General features: G+C 45.3%; 1 protein-coding gene across 2 annotated transcripts in view; it reads left to right on the forward strand.

Annotated features, from left to right (window-relative positions):
• Positions 1–14,120, forward strand: part of CACNA1H (calcium voltage-gated channel subunit alpha1 H) — a 480,369-nt gene that overhangs the window by 366,338 nt on the left and 99,911 nt on the right. The window lies entirely within an intron of this gene.

Below are 14,120 nucleotides of genomic sequence, written 5' to 3' on the forward strand. Positions count from 1 at the left end.
GTGTGCACTGGGTTAATAGTGTCCACAGTAGCCAACACTGAAACAGGAAATCTGCCACCAATGCTGCCGGGGTGGAAGGCAGGGGAGAGGAAAGGTGATTTGGCCTTTTATCCAAATTGAGTGCATCTCAGAGTCATCTTCTCTCCTGCCTAATTGTCTTTGGGACTAAGTACCCTGCAAAATGAGACTAGCAGAATGAATCTGGAAGTCTTTACTGTAGTATCCCCAATACAGAAAAGAGACAGGACTTGGGTGTAATTAACAAAGTGAACTGAATCTGCTGGACACAGACAGACCCTGGATGCACAGCTTGTGCTGTCTAGTATAATTGTCAGTTTCCTTAAATCCTGGCCTGGACTCCACAGTCATAGAATAGGTCATATAGGTGGACACCTCCTCCCCACACAAAAAAATCCTGGATCCAAACTTCCCAGACACCTTCCTCCTCCACTTCCTCCCCTCCCAAACAATCAGGTGCAGGTCCAGTCCATCTCAAAGCCAAATGAAAACCATAGAGAACAGCTCAACCAGGAAGAAAATCAAAGTTACATTTTGCCCCTAAAGAGTTTGGAGCCAAAACGCCCGTAGTCCCAGCCTCACTTATCCCTGACCTGGGTGTACAACAGTGGTGCAGTAACTCATTGGCAAAACCAGCTTGAAGTCGCTTGTTTAAAGCAATTTCTGCCAGAGGGTCAGAAAGCAGAATATGTTGCCGGACAATTAAGTCTTATTTCGAATGGTCTGTGGTAGGTGGCCCAAACGTTGTGCTGAATACTCCTTGTTGCGCTGAAGTCTGGGTTGCACAGTGGATAGATGGGTGCCCGGAATGTCCCAGAGCCGAGATGATATCCTGTCTCTTTAACAGAAACATGCTTATCGGTGACTGTATTACAGAGCGGCTGGGGTGTGCATGGGAGCAAAGAGATGGGCCAGACGGATGCCAAAAATAAAACAGAGAAGAGAGCGCTTTTAGGAGGTGGTAATTCCACTGAGAGCAACGTGAGCCAAATGTGAGCGCTGTGGGCAGCACCGGAATCCCTTGGTCGATGTCTAGCCCATCCCAAAACAGACTGCAAAGAGATCCAAAGGCTTGACTAACCATCCCCTCCCCCTTTCTCCTCCACCACTCTCTCCCAGCCCACTCCTCTGTCTTTGCTCCAGGCCCTGCTCCTTTTTCAGGCTCCCGCTAGACTCTGCAGTGACTTCAGCCAGAAGGCCGCCAGAGTTACATTCCAGGCAGATATTAGTGGCACAGCCGTAGTGTCGCCCCCATGCTGTAGAGGGTGGGAATGCATCATTCAAGGATTTCATGCTGCCCCTGCAGCTCTGTTAGGTGGGTTCCCACCATTCCCAGGAGTGAATTTGTGACAGTGATGGACAGACTGAGATTGACAGACAGACGACAAACCCATGACTCGTGGCCGGGGGAGGGGAGAAGACTTCTTTGTGGATTATAAAGGTCCTTTAAGTGTTGCCGTCTGAGCTAGCTGTAAAGCAAAAACTTTCTAATGCTGTCAATTTCCCCCTTTCTCTCCTTGTTTGTTTGTGTGTAATAGCAGGGGGATTGGTGTGTGTAGTTTTTTTAAATATAATATGAAAGCTGAATGCAATATTTATGGTTGCATCTGTCACTCCTCTGAAAACATGGAGCAAAATAAAGGTTAACAAGTTTGGGCTCTCAGAAAAGCATGTACAACAGAGTTTTGTGGGGGAGTTTGTGTGTCACCACATAGCAAGGAACAACACGACTGCATTTTCCAAGCGTTCGCTCACTTTCCCTGGTGCAGGGTTATTTATCGTACTCTGTAGCAAACTGTCTTCTGATTGTATGTCCTCGTTTCAGATTCTCAAAACCCCAAATCAGATTCTTTCCCCATGTACAGCATAAGCAGGTTGTACAGTATAAATAGCCAGAGGGGATTGCTTAAGCATCAGATTGGAAATAGCTATACTCTCTGCAACCATATGTTCCTCTGGCGTCAGCTCATTGGGAGGTAAATGGTGCTCCATATAATTTGTGTTTCCTTAGAAACAGAGGTCGCATGTGACCGGCATGGACACGCAAGATCCTGGGCTAGTTTTGGAAGAGGAGGGGTTTTCCCTGGTATCTGTGGTTAAAATTCCCCCTCCCCATATTGTCGTGCACCTCTTCTACCCCTCGCTGCCATTCTCTCTCCACCCCAGAAGTAGCTTTATGCAGATCCATATCTTGAGGCCTTTACTCAGTTCTCACTTGTTGATTTCAATATGAATTTTTCCAGAATAAGGGCTACAGGATTTGACCCACCGTTGTTTTAGCAGTCCTCTGGAATGAAAGGTACTAGATCTAAGACTATTATTGTTCTCACCTTGGAATTCATCTGGTACCAAAACTTTCCTAAATCTTCACTGGCTGCTGCAAAAGGTGACACCATGAAGGAGAGTAAGAGGATTGAGAGTCATTTGTAATAATGACATTCCTGTTTTAAAAAAAAAAATACCACACACCATCTCCTCTAAAGTTATTTTTTAAGATGTGAGATTTAGACTCATCTGCCCAGGTATTCAGATTCAAGAGATGCAGCTCGTTCTGGAAGCAGCCAGACTTCTGTGCGATTCTCACAACCAAGCCTCTGAAATCAGTGATGTTCGCTCATGCCTAAAAAATATTCCCTCACGCCCTCTTCCCTTTAATGTTCATGCTGTGAGGAAATTGAGCAGGCTATCCTCTTGCTGTATTAGTACTCCATCTATTGCAGTTAATCAAACATCTAGATGACACTAAATGCAGCATGTCAATTTTGTTAACGCCTGTCATCCGGAGCAGTAATTTACTCCCATTATCCACAGCCCTGAATAAGCAATCATATTCTGTCTCTCTAATTCAGTTCCCTCACTCTCGCGACTCCCCACACACACACACATTCGCTGCTCACACAAGTTCTCTCCATGCACAGTCCAGTGCTCAGAAGGTGCTGTTCCATTTTCCATCATCACCATAGAAACAGCTTTGTCGTTCCAGGGTGCATGTGCTTTAAGAAGCCTTCAAAAAAATTAAAAAAAGGAAATGATGCCGTTCAATTGAGTTGGAAGCTGCATTTTATAGGAGGGAAGGTGTGTTTCCATGATAAAGCCAAGGAGAAAAATGGCAGCGATTGTCAAAGGCAGAGAGGTAATAGAAACTTCCGTGAAATCTGCCGTGGAGGCACTTTTTCCAACAGCAAAAAAATTATCTCAAGGCTTGATTTTTTTTTCTTTCTCTTTAAAAACACCAGACACACAAAAATCCAGGAAAAATGATTTCCTAGGATCATACCTATTTGTATGCAGAGCTTTGTAATATTTTACCCCCATCCTCCATTGATTCCGCCTTTCTTAACAGGCACATGTTGTTGTGCACTTGAGATCTGATCCTGTGAGGTCCTGAATTCCCATTACCTTTATTGGCCTCTACAGGAATTGAGGGCTCGGCACTACCCAGGGGTGCTCGGCTCTTCTGAGGCGTGGGGCCTTAGTCAGTTTCCAGCCGACTGACATGAGAGGCCATCAGGATTCACGTCAGTTAACTTGAGGGTTGAGAGGATGGTGTGAGCAAAGGATGCCTGTTTCTGTAGTAATTCAAACTTTTTCTCTCTCACATCCACGGACAGCAACTTATTAGCCAGGAAGGACTGCAGGAATTAAGAGAAACACCATTGAACAGCAAGGAAGGAAATTCCATATTGTGCTTGACTGTCCAAAGATTGTCTCAATTTAACGGTAACATTCCAGGGTCACCTAAGCAATGGAATTCATGGCTTTGGTAACGTCCACCACCTCCACCAAGAGGGTGTCAAGCAAGCAATATAATTATCGGGAGTCCCATTGGAATCCCACTCCTTGATACATTTTGAGGCTAAACAATAAAATAACTTGACAGCTCTGACAGGGGTCTAGCTTGGGAGGCACTGTGGCAGGATTGCCACTAGGGTAAATGTTTCCAGGCTCAGTTGTTCTCCTAGACCATGATGGTTTCTATGGGGATTATTGTAGATTTGATGGCTACTCAATACACTGCACTGGTACCTCCATGCTCCTAAGATCGCTCAGAAATTCTTCACCCCTCCCAGCCAGCATGGAAATAAAACCTCCGGTTGACTGACTAAATGTTTCGTATGAAGACTGACTTAGCTGATGAGAGGATTAGAAATTGCTCCTTCTGGCAATGAGGTTTCTTTCAGGGGTGTCCCTCTTGTATATGGATCAGTTTTCATTATCCTTCTACTGGTCATGAGATCACTTGGGCAATGTATTAGGCCAAGGGGTGGCAAATGCTGGCACAATACTGAGAATCGATAAGACCAGGCTTTCAAGTAGCTCCATCCACTGCAACCCCTGCTGTTTCTGCTGCCCGTATTGTGGGCAGCCGCATCTTGCAGTTTGAGGCAGCTTGGCTTTGATATTCAGAGGACAAACAAGAGGCTGGGGGAGGGGGGAAAGAAGATCATGACATGAAGTGTCATGGGCGGGGGAGGAGGGGGGAATTGAATGTATAAATAACGTTTGGACCTAGGACTCTGCGCTTTTCATCTGTCACCTTCTTTGCCTCTGACAGGTTTTTTTTTTTACCAGATGAATGGGGGATCAGCTGGCTAAAAGTGCATTGCTATTGATTAGGGCTGCACAGTGTCACGCTCTTACCGTAGGTGATCAGAGACAGAGTGGGCCTGATTCTGATCTGATTTTTGCTGGCATGACTCCACTGACTCCCGTGGAGTTACTCCTTATTTACCCCGGCGTGAGATCAGAATCAGGACCACTGGCCCTGTTCTTGCCATGGAACAATGGACTACCCAGAGCATCCTGTCAAGATCCTTGGCCTCCCTTCTCTTTGGCTGGTGGGTCAATAAAATGTTGGCATTTGTTTCCAGCATAGGCCAAAGCAGATAGTGGGTAGTTCTTTCTGCTCTCCCAGTGCCTTGGACTCAACTATTCCCCACCACTGAGTCAACCGTGCTGCCAGTGGCAGAATCGTTATCACTGGGTGGGCATGTAAGAGGCAGAAGGAACCCAGCCAGAATTCTGGATTCCAGTTTGGGTTTGTAACTTATCATTGCCTGCAGCCCAATCGCCTTCTGGCTTATAAACCAAACACGTTAGATATAAACTCTGCTGACCAAGAGTAAACAGGGAGTAATGTGTTGCCATTTTTACCATCACTTTCCTCCCAGGATAGCCCCACTTGAATTTATGGCAATATGGGATCGTATCACTTTGCCATTCGAAGCATAAGTGCTTAGAACTGATGCTTTAATATGTATTATTATTGTGGCTATTAGTGTAATTAGCACTGGCATAATTAGTGTTGTTATGAGTGTGAGTATTGATACTATTTTAATAGTAATTTATTTTATTAACAAATTAAATTACAATGGTTAACATGTTCTTGTTATTGTATTATTTTCCTGTTATAACAAAAGGAACGCACCAGACCCTCATGTCTTCAAGCCTGGAGGGTGTGCTTTTTTCCTAAAGGAATAAGAAAATGTAGCTAAAAGCATTCTCCTTATTTTTAAAGCATAATTTTCTGCATATTTTTCTCTTCTGATCTTAGATACTAGTGCTTTATAATAAGCACATATGAAAATAGATTTGCTGTATAAGAGGGAACATGAAGGAGGATTTTGCTCACATGCAGCCTAAATCTAAGTAATTCTGATGTAACTCAGCTAGTCAAAAAAAATCCAAACATTTTCACTGAAAACCAGGGAGGCTTCCTCCATTTAAAAACTGAGTTTGTCAAAAAGTGTTGGAAACTTGGAAAATTTTGACCAGCTGGGAACTCGATGATGGCTCCATTGAGGTCAGTTACTTCATTGAGGACAGTTATTTGTACATGGGTACAAATAAGGTATATCTAGATATTTATTAATCTATCTCCAACACCAGAGTATCAAGACACCTGATCTTCACACTAGCAAAATGAGAAGGAATCGAGGAGATCCAGTCTATGGAGTTTCTGGGATGGTGTGTTCCTTAGTACTCATGTTTCTCCACAACCAGCATGTCTCATGTCTTGGCACCAGGTGTCTCAGCTAAATATTGGATATACTGCTATGCAGCCATGTTCTTACCCAATGCACAGATAGCTGATGTTTTTATCTGATGACAGTTGCTACACTTAAAGGCAGCTTGCTATTTCTTTATTAGCAGTTTGCATTCATTGTTGCCTTAGAAAACCAAAGTCATAGCCCCTTGGGATTTTGGGGGGAGGTCAACATTTCTGATCATAGCCCTTATTTGTATATTTGCAACTTCGCATGTGCAGATCATGTGCGCGTCTGTTTTTGGTGTGTGCACTGGAAGAATCAAGTCTCAAGCTTGGTTTCTGAATGGGTTGCGAACACGCCCTATCCTGGTTGCAGTTCGAGCATGTGCAGCTGATGGTCAGCCGTGGGTGATCTTTCCATTGTAGACCCGACCAGAGAGGCTCCAGAAACCTGTGATTAATCAGAATCCAGTGTCTGCCTACTTTTTGATGCATTTGAAATGATCTGGTGAACATCAGCCCTTTGCGAGCCACCATTGTTCAAACCCTTGTTTTCATACACACGCAGTCTGCATCCTTCTCGGAATACCAAAAAAAGCCACTTAATTAAAATGCTAAAGAGGGGGTGAATTTAATGAGGGGGAAAAAATCTCACCAGTCACTTTTGGCTTTCATCCAACCTAAACCTGATGTTCTTGGATTCTGTTTTGGAGCATCTTGAACCTGCCACAGAGAGATTTCATAAGGTGGTGCTAGCGATGGTTTGGGTTGGGTGATCCGTTGCTGATGTACAAGCTAGACACATCTGTTAGGAAAGAATGTGAGCAAAGGGGTCTGTGTTTAAATCTCCTGTATTTTGGAGCACAAAAGAGAGGCTAACTTTGTTGGCTTAATTCATCTGTAGATCTTGTTAACTGCATCTGCAGAGGAGAAAATTTTGACCGTAGGGACACTTGTTAGTAATATTAGACCAAATTCAGCACTGGAGTAAACAGTAAGAGAAGGCTAAGGGGTGACTTCATGACAGTCTATAAGTACTTATGTGGGAAACAAAAACATTGATGGGCCTTTCAGTCTAGCTGGCAAAGGTAAAACTAGATCCAATGTTTGGAAGTTGAAGCGAGCCCAATTCAGACTGGAAATAGGCACAGCTTCTTAAAAGTGAGAGTAATTAACCATTGGAACAACTTACCAAGGGGATGTCGCGAATTCTCCATCACCAGCGATTTTTTAAATCAAGCGTGGATGTCTTCTAAAGAAGATGCTCTAGTTCAAACAGGAATTAATTCAGGGAAGTCCAATGGCCTGTGCTATGCAGGAGGTCAGAATAGAAGTTCACAATGGTCCCTTCTGCTTTTATAATCTATGAATCTAGGGACACAACTCCAGCAGACTTTTGGGGGGAGAACCAGTTGCAAGATTTCTTGACAATGTTATGCGAGTTCTGTCCTGTCAATCAGTCTGGCTTGCCAGCCACCCTGCTATTACCTACCTGTTGAACCATATCCAAGAGAGACAGGCATGTTCTAATTCTCTGAACATGAGATTGGGAACCAGGAACCCTGAGTTCTAACCCCAGCCCTGATGCTGACCCCTCCCTTTGGCCTTGTGCTTGGTGATTAATTTCTGCCTCAGTTTCCCCCGCTGTAAATAAAGAAAATAATACCTCCCCTGTGAGACACATGGTTAACACTTGTAAAGTGCTCTGAAAAAGAAAAGCATTAGCTTATCTCTTTGCAGATAGCTACCCTTTGAAATTCCTCCTGTGTCCCTCTTTCCAGCTGTATATCCTGCTGTGTAACAGTAATTTCCATGATTGGAGTCTCTTTGTTCTTTTGCATCTGCCATCTTTCAGTCAAGCCTCTGGGGTGAGGTGTCCATGGGGACTGGTGCTGCTATGACAGTTGTTACTTACAAACAGTGCACATTGAGACAGACCGGCAGAAAGCAAGCAATAGCCATCCTCTTCCTTAGTCTAAACCCTTTTAATGCCAGTAATTATGTGATTACCTTGCTCCCCCCCGGGGTAAGGGAGACACACAGAACGTATCTGTGTTGCATTTCCCCTCACTGTAGTTTCGGCCATTGGTTCCAACTTAGGAAGAGGCTCTTCTGCGGATGGACTCATCACGTGCTGGTTTGACCAGTGATGGTGAGTCTAGGTAGGATTCAGCCTGTGGTTGATCATGGGCATTCTGTGCTACCAGACAGTCCCAAAGAAGCTGGGTTCGGTGTGGGTGGCGTTGTATTTGTTATTGAGCAGCCAGCCAATGATTGAGTACAGATGTAAATGTTCTCAGATTGCCAAAGTGCTGTGTGTTTTCCGCACTGAACATTCAGCAGGAGAGAGTATTATTTGTTTATTCACTATTTGTCGTTCTCATGTTTAAATCTTTCACTGATCCAGTCAAAGACACCGCACCATGTGATGCTGATGACCAGCCACAGACCAGGAATAGCAAACAGCCTAACCCATAACCTGAAAATTGTTCACCCCAACTCTTCGGTAAATACTTGTGCATTATCACCATGTCAGTTACAAGGGGCTACGTAGTGAACGTTCTGTAACAGATTGTTCCGCCAGCCCTCGCTGGGAGGGTGAAACTTGCTTGAATCTCCTTTTTTCACACCTTCCTTTGAGGCACATGTTACAGGCCGTAGTCTGAGACAGGATACTGAAAAGGGACCGTGGTTTGCTTCACTGTGGCGATTCCTACATTCCTCGATGTAGCCTAGCCCCTGCAGTTGGCTGCTTTGAAATACAAACACGAGTTTATTTTACCCTCCATCTTTCATTGTTGCCAATTTCAGTCACCATTTGATTGAACTTGGCCTGCACAGTTGTGACAAGTGTATCAATAATTCAGTTCCCGGAACTGCTTGGCATTTTGGGACCTAACCATCTGCCAGTTTCAGTGGCCGGGCTCAGACCCACAGGCTATTTGCTACATTGCATACCTTGGGAGAGAGGGGGAAGTGTTAGTGTTTGATTTGTGGGTTTTTGAACAGGAGGAAAGGAAGGGTTCCCTAGATTCTAACTTATGTCTTACAAAGCATAGGCAGAGAGAAGAGATGAGGTGTGCATTTCTGGACGTAGAGAATTCCAGATAATCGTACCTGTGCTGATGAAGCTGTAGGGTCCATATGCTTTGCGAGAGAGTTTCTGTGAGACAACTAGGTTGTGCCCTTACCTTCACTGCAACAGCGGTAAGTCTACGATGCGCAGCCAGGCTCAAGCCCGTCTCTGAGGGAGAAAAGCTGGAGATGTGCAATCTGTATTGCTGGGGCATCCCAGTCTGACCGTGTTAATCGCTGGACTCATCGGAGAGGGAGGACAAGCCGCAGTGGTGGTAGGCGGAGAAGTGGTTCTGGATTCTGACTGGTGAACCGAGGGGCGTTAATTGTCTACCTGCCCTTTCCAATATGCAGCTCATCGTAACGCTGCTCCTCAAACCTACCCTGTTCAGAATTCATCACCTAACGTTTCCTCCGGCACCGAAGCGTGGTGGCGATAGCTGGCTCTGCTTCCCGAGGTGTTGGTAGCTGTGGGCCGCTCTGAAGAGCATGATATTTCAGGCGACAGGCCCTGAACATCATTAATTTCCAGAGTGGTCCAAGGTTCCCAGTTATGGGCCAAATTACAGCCCAGGTATAAAAAAGATGAAAACTCCATTGAAGTCAGTGGAACAGCACTTGCTTTTACCAGGGCTGAGCTGGGTCATGGTCCCTGATTTGTGAAAACAGTTTGAGCGATGCAGAAGCCTTCACTGAGCTTCTTTTCCACATGCTCTAGTAGCCACCTGATTTACAGCCTTCATTAAAGAGAGAATCTTAATTCCTAATGAATGGAGACAAGATGTCCCTGTCCTTCTCCCTCCCCTTCCATTCCTTCACCTTTCTGTTCTTCTGCCTTTTTCCCTCGGTTCTAATATTCGGGGGGGAATGTTTTCAATAAAATGCAGACTTGCAAAAAAAGACAGCACCTAATGCACGTGTAACCCACACACCTCCAGGGTGTGGTGTTCTGTCCCAGCTAGTGGCGCCGAGACCACTTAGAGAGAGATTAATTAGTCTGCTCTACAGCCTTCGCTAAGGACCATAGGGCTTTTAGCTCATGCAGTAGAGGCTCATGCACTGAGGTCCCAGGTTCGATCCCTCCCGCCGCCGACTGGGGTCTGTCGGTGTTACACATGCTCTAGAAGTTTGTTCTAAATGAATTTTGCTTCTGAGAAAAGATGTTGAATTCAGACCATCAGAGGCTAGCATCCTCCAATTTATCCCTGGAGGAGGTAGGGCAAGGGCAGTACAGTCTTCCCCAGTGGGTTAATCTTCATTCCTTTTTAGCCGTTGGCTTCACTCACAGCAGAGCGCCTGATTCCAACCGTCCTTACCCTCGTTGTGCACCAGTGAAACTCCACTGGTTTCAGCAGACACACTCCTGCTTTACACCAGCATGTGTGAGGTCAGAACCAGGCCCAGATAGTCCAAGTGCTGCCATTTCTGAGGGTGACTGTCTGTGATGTAGATACTTGTCCAGTAGGAGAACATCATGTCACGTGTTACTGACATTTGGTTTCTTGTGGCCTGAGATGCATTTGAACTGGTGAGGGAGAGGTGAACAGTTCCATATTTTCTAGGACAACCAGACCCTTACCCCTCTTGATAACATTAGGGAACCTGCGAGGCACTGTCCTATACCTGATCTTTGAGTGGATGATGGCAAAAGCTGGCTGGCTGCTTTTGAGTCAGTTGTCTAATTATCTATGGAGTATTTGAACATAAAGTCTGTTCACATCCCAAATAAAAACCTACTAAAATGGAAGCATCAGAACCTTAGCAGGAGGACTTAGAACAAATTGTAACTGAAGAGTGGCTGCATGAAAATCAGCAAATATCAGATTTAAATTTTTTAACAGGAGGCTGAGAGCATGCAGAGCCCATCTGTTCTACTGGGAATTTCCAGGTTTGCAGAAAGCATTTCCGTTCCACAGCCCTTCATCTCCCTGATCTCTCTCCGCTTGGTTGGGCAATCAGGCCTTCTCTGGAGGCATGTTAGAAAGGTAAAGGCGGATAGTGCTAGAAGATGGAATTTTGGAGTCCCTGTATGGGCATTGCTACATCTCTTGCTGGAGAGATTATGCTGAGCGTCTACTGCCTGGTTGTTCGGAGTTGGTGTCTCGCAGCATAGAGCTTCCCAGTTAGTTTGTGTGTTTGTTTTGCACAGCACAGAGGAGATCAGGACCAACACAGAGATCTGAAAGTTATGGTTCTCAAGAGCCAATCTCCAGGGTCTATCTCTGATACTTACAGGGATTCCCTAACCAGAGTATCTGAACTCCACATCATCTTTTATGTCTTTTTCCTCAGAACACCCCCGTAAGGCAGGGTGGTGCTATTGTCCCCACTTTACTGAGGGGGAACTGAGTCATGGAGAGGCCAAATAACTTGTCCAAGGTCACCCAGGAAGTCTGTGGTAGAGGAGGGAATTGACCCTGGGTTTCCTGAGGCCTAGCACTCTAACCTCTAGGCTGTCCTTCCTCTCCTGTTTTTCCTTAGTGAAAGAATCTCAGAAATCCCTTGATTTAGATTATGGGAATAAATGACATGAGTTGTAATTCAGAAGAAAATTCTCCCATGAAACCCTGCCTTCCTTCCTCTGGGCATTTAAACCAGCTTAGTAAATAAATACTGCCCGCAACTTTCACTACCTTTTACACAAAGGTCTTGGTGCCTGGGAAGTTGTGTTGGCAAATGCTGATTCACTTCATTTTATCAGGTGAGCCTTGTGTTTGAGTCCCAGTGCGCCTTAAACCCCATAGATAGATAGAGATGTTAGATGGGGTTGGTACTACCTCAGGGATAGCGTGCAGGCTGGGATCACTGAGGCTTACGGAATGCTCGTTAGAAGAATAACCTCCTCTGTGCAAATTACACTCCTCTTTCCAGACTGTATAATTTAGCTGAGTTTTCACCATAGGAGCTGTGATGTTTGTAAGCAAAACAAACATCTGTTGGGGGAAAACTTCACAGGCAGCACCAAGGACCAAAACCATAGTGTATTCTAATACAGAAACGATCATGCTTGTAAACTAGGAGGCAGGAGAAAATGAGGTGGCAATCACCATGAAAGCTGATGAACAGCTGTGAGTGTCCAAATCTCCAAGCCTGAGGGGTCCGCCAGCTATAGCTGATGGTTCACACGCTGCAGAAGAATAGTTTTGCCGTGACTTGCCCGCATGCCTCTCTCTCTTCCACCCTGTGGTGGCATTCACACAATCTCTCTCTGAATCCTTTCCTCCTGGTGTTTGCATTCTGGAAGGCCAGATTTCAGAGGGACCTGGAATTACAGCCGTCACTCTTCAAATGCTATCTGATCCAGTCTTCGGAGGGCTACAGAATTTAAGAGATTTCTCTCCCATGCCCCACAGAAGACCCGGGGCCGAATTCATCCCAGCTGTGACTCCTTTGATTTTACACTGGAGGTGGAGGTGACCCATTGCTTCTGTTCCGTTAATGACAGAAACTCTTTGATCCAATCCCTCTGTGCTAATGCAGGATTGTTATCCAGAGCTGCCTTATCCACCTTCCTGATGATCGTTCTTTTGCTCCTAAATCTTTCACGTGAGGATCCCAGTTCACTTTACAAACATCGTTTCATAAGTGCCCCTGTGATGTTTGTATTATCCTCATGTTAGAGATAGAGGCATGGAGGTGAACTGATTTGCCCATAGGGATAGGAAGGGTGGTCAGTGGAGTAGGGCATGGACTGGGTTCAGTTCCTGGCTTGGCCACGAACTTGCTGTGGGACCTTGGGCAAGTCACTTGGTCTACTAGTGCCTCAGGTCTTCATCTGTAAAATAAGAAAGATACTTTCCTACCACAGACTTGTGCGGAGGATATAATCTGTTCATGATGGTGAGGCACACGGATACAACAATGAAAAGTACCTAGGTAGGCATGGTCACATTGCAGTCAGTGGCAGAGCTGAGAAAAGAACCCAGGAGTACTGACACACAGGGCCCTGTCAAAATCACTAGGCCATGCTCCCTCCCTTGTTGTAAAGGAGTGAAGCAGTGGGGAATCCATCTCGTGCCGAAGGGATGGTAAACCTCACCTGAAGGAAGTTTCTTCTAATGTTCACCCTACATTTTTGTTGGCGTTAGTTCATCCCCATTAACGATAGTCACCTTGAAACACCCTATGTAATCGCTGTCTCCTGGGTCCTTTTCACCTTCATCACAGACCTTGCAGGCCAATTATGGCTGACTGTTCGGTCTCTCCTGAAAGATTACCTCCTCCTTGCACTTATTTCCCCATCATCCCATCCCAGCCTTCCCTCCGAGGGCCTGAAAGATGACGGAGACGGCGTGTTTGTGAACTGTTGGACAGATGCATTCCACGTCCAGTAATACAGATGAGCTCCCCCAGCCAGCAGGCTGGTTTTCTTTGTCATGGTTTTCTTGCTTGCTTTCTTCTCCTAATACCGGCACGCGGCCCACAAGCATTTGTCAAAGGGACTTTCCATAAAAGTCTATTAGTTGGGATGAGGAATGGCTTGACAAAATAGATTTAAGTGGCCCCTTGTGAATCATCCTGGCAGTATTAGAAACTCTGTCCACTTTTTTGATTAAACATTTCCAACACCATTAGTGGGGGAGAAGTAAACAACTTCAATTGAGTTTGGCTGTTTAATGACAGCAAAATGGCCTTTGATCTCTCTGTTATCAGGGAGCAGTCCTTTGCCTGGATGTGGAGAAAGCTCACGTAATCACAAGGCATCACCAGCAGAGCAACAAAGAACCCAGAAAGAGCTCTTTATTCTCTTGCTCCTTTGTGGAAGTGACCAGATCCTTCTGCGACTGGCTCCTTATACATCTGTGGAGTCTATAAAGGCAGTGCTGAATAAACTAGCGGTTTGGCTCTGGAACGGTTCAGACACAATACCAGGGAGCGGAGTTGAGGGAAACTTCCCAGCTACTGTTCCGACTGTCCATGCTCTGTGGATAAAGACACTACTTTGCTCTCCGGGGCTGACGATCCAGCACTATACTCACCTATTTTTTTATCTAATTAAACCAAAACACAAAGCTAACATTTGTTAAATTTCATGGAA

Source organism: Chelonia mydas, chromosome 10 (genome assembly GCF_015237465.2).
Source record: "Chelonia mydas isolate rCheMyd1 chromosome 10, rCheMyd1.pri.v2, whole genome shotgun sequence".
Taxonomy (NCBI): domain Eukaryota; kingdom Metazoa; phylum Chordata; order Testudines; family Cheloniidae; genus Chelonia; species Chelonia mydas.